General features: G+C 36.2%; 1 non-coding gene across 1 annotated transcript; it reads left to right on the forward strand.

The window, feature by feature from the left end:
* Window positions 1-783: 783 nt before the first annotated feature.
* On the forward strand, window positions 784-857 carry Trnam-cau (transfer RNA methionine (anticodon CAU)). Its single transcript has one exon. It is a non-coding gene; the product is annotated as a tRNA-Met (tRNA).
* The last annotated feature ends 2,653 nt before the right edge of the window (window positions 858-3,510 follow it).

Consider the following 3,510-nt stretch of genomic DNA (forward strand, 5'->3'; position numbering starts at 1 on the left):
ACAGATAGATAAGAAGAAAATATAGTGAGAAATATATTAATAAAAGTAGAAATAATAGTAGGTATAATAGGAGAAATCGTAATAATACTACTAATAAAATAATCTACAATAAAACTATACTGTACTGTTCAAACCTCCTAGTCTTTGGTAGCCTGATACCTGAGACGAACTTGATAATTCAGTGTCACAAGAAGGGTGCTCCCCCACTAGAGATGTTGGCCTCCAGATCAGGAATAATCCATGGTAGTGGGAAGAGTTAACCTCATGTGTCGATAGATGCTCAGTTGCAGCGCAGGTGCCAGACTGTGTGGGGCATGCACACCAGACCTGGTGCATGCTGGGCAGGGTCTTGTTGCAGGAGATATGTGCGAGCACTGGGCCTGGTCACCAATTTCTATTGTGAATATGTTGCCCTCCTACAAAGCAGTCATCTGTATAACTTTTGGATTGATTATACAATTGTTCATCTGAGACAATATAATGAGACTTCACTTTTGTGAATAAGTTGTGACAATTGCTAAGTTCCAATGTACCATCCTGTCTGTCCCTTGAACCAAACAATCCGTAATTTGCAGCAGAATCACTTTCTCCATAAATTCATAGAATATTGGAGCTGGAACCAACTGCAAATAGCTACCAATACAATCATTTTGTTTTACAGTTGAAAAGACTGAGGCCAAAATGATACATTTACTGTAGGCCAAGTAATACTAGGATTCTGCCACCACAGGTTTTATCTCATAGCTATTAAATTTGTTACTTTAAAGAATGCTCATCTTGGGCTGGGGATGTAGCTCAGTTGGTAGAGTGCTTGCCTCATAAGCACAAGGCCCTGGGTTCAATTCCCAGCACCTCAAAAAAAAAAAAAAAAGAATACTCGTTTTCCCCATATAACTTAACAAGTGTCTACTTATTTCCTCTCCACTTTGAGGATCAGGCTAAAGCTCCTAAGTTAGGTCTGTAGTTCTATGGCTATCCATAATCCTTCCCTAAAATCTTACCATTTCAATCACTACAAAAAATATTTCAGTAGCATTTTTATACCAAATTTGGATAGCCATTTTTATGCCAAATTTATAGATATTGTAATTAACTACCATCTTCTAAGTAGTCAATGGTCTAGTTTCAAATTTACTTAAAAACACTCTATGCACAGATGTATAATGGTGTCTAATGCTGTCAGATAATGACTTTGAGGAGACACCAAACCTAGAATACTTTGATGCTGAGCGAGATTATGAAGCAGTTTGGGCTTTATAGAGAACACTGGCTGGGATATCCAGGACAACATAGGCTTAAAGGATGCTGGGAAAATCATCTCTCTCTCCTCTGAAACCTAAGATATACTTGCTAAGACAATAAATCGATGACTTCAAAAATGACCCATTCTAATGTTAAAATTTTGGTATTGTTTTAGAGATTAACTCTCCTCTTAATCATAAATTTCATTGCCTAAAATAAACCAGTAACAATACCTCTTTCTGTTGATCCATCTGTTCATCTATCCAGACCACAAACATTCACTATTTAAAATGAGATATGCTAAGCATTGTTTGAAGTTCCAGAGAAAAACCAGACACTAAGTCTCCAGCAGTTCCCCGGAGTTGGAATACTTTTACACATAATTTCTTTAAACTTTGTTTCTTCCTTTCTCTGTTGTCTTCTCGGATTCATATAATACAAATATTAATGTTCCTGATTTCTACCTCATCACTACATAGGCTTTCTACCACTGAGACACATCCCCAGCCTTTCAATCAGTTCTTGATGTCCCGTGTTGTATTCTATTTTCATCCCATTCATTGTATCCTTCTGCCATAAAATTTGTTTTGTACTTTTTATGATTTCTATTTCTTTAATGAACTATTAGTTTTATTCATGCACTGGTTTTCTAATTATATTGGGTTTTCTATCTGTGTTCCCTTGTAGCTTGCTGGATTTCCCTAAAACAAATATTTTGAAATTTTTTTCAAGGCAATTCTTAGGTTTCCATTTATCTGGGTTGATTATCAGAATATTATTCTATTTATTCAGTAGTGTCATATTATTTTTATTTTGTGAGCATGTGTGTGTGTACCTGAAGTCTTGCATTTCTCTCTACTCATCTGAAGAAGGATTTATCTCCTTCAATCTTTCCTTACTGGTGTTAGGAAAGAAACACTTATAAAACAGCCTAGTTAATTATAAGTCTCAGAGTTTTTCTATGGATATGACTGTTTCACCCTTCTCCATCTCACTTTGGTGGAATTTCTTGAAATTGTATACTTTCTCTCAATCTCACAAAGCCAGGCCGGGTACTGAGAGTCTCCTCTTTGTTTGCTAGGGTAATACTCTTAAATGCTCAAGTGTTATGTCTTCTTCCAAGCCTATAGAGTTGAGCTGGATATATATGAGATGCTTTTATTTACCATCTGTAGAAGTGTACTTGGGGAACTCTTCTGGGGAATGAGAAGGGGTTAAAAATCAAGATAGGCAAAAAGCCAGGTCTCTTCTGCCAAACAGCTTGGTTGTGAATGCAAAGTTCTTAGAGGAAATAAAAAGCAAAATTCCAGTGAATAAACAAATAATTAGGAATTCTAACTGCCTGTTGAAGATATGGAGAAAGCTTTAGTGATCTAGATAGAAGCTCCAACCAGCCACATCATTCCCTTAAACCAAAATCTAATCCAGAGCAAGGCCCTAACTATCCTCAATTCTCTGAAGGCTGAGAGAGATGAGAAAGCTGCAGAAAACATGTTTGAAGATAGCAGAGATTGGTTCATGAGGTTCAGGTAAGAACCCATCTCCACTACATAAAAGTGCCAGGTGAAGCAGTAAGTGCAGATATAAAAGCTGTAGTAAGTTAACCAGAAGATATAGCTAAGATAAATAAGTTGACTTCACTAAACATCAGATTTTCAATGCAGATAAAGCAGACTTATATTAAAATATTAAAAGATGCTATCCAGTACTTACTTTTTTTTAGTACCAGGCATTGAACCCAGAGGTGTTTAACAAGCAATCAAGTGATCCACATCCCAAGCCCTTTTTATTTTGAGTAGTACTTTCATATCTGAAGAAAATTCAATGCCTAGCTTCAAAGTTTCCAAGGACAGGCTGACTCTCTGGTTGGTGGCAATGCAGCTGGCAAATTTAAGTTGAAGTCAACACTCCTGCACCATTCCAAAAATCTAGGGTCCTTAAGGAATTGTACTATATTTACCTTTCCTGTACTCTATAGATGCAACAACAAAACCTAGATGACAGTATACCTATTTATAACATGGCTTATTGAATATGTAAACCCATCATTGAGATCTTTTGCTCAGAAAATAACACTATTTTAAAATATTATTGCTCATTGACAATGCATTTGGCCACCTAAGAACTCTGAGATATACAAGAGTAATTTTGCTTTCATGCCTGTTAACACAACATCCATTTTTCAGCCCATGAATCAAGGAGCAATTTTGACTCTCAAGTCTTATTAAGAAATACATTTTATAAGGCTATATCTACCATCCATGATGA

This window comes from Sciurus carolinensis, chromosome X (assembly GCF_902686445.1).
Source record: "Sciurus carolinensis chromosome X, mSciCar1.2, whole genome shotgun sequence".
Lineage (NCBI taxonomy): Eukaryota > Metazoa > Chordata > Mammalia > Rodentia > Sciuridae > Sciurus > Sciurus carolinensis.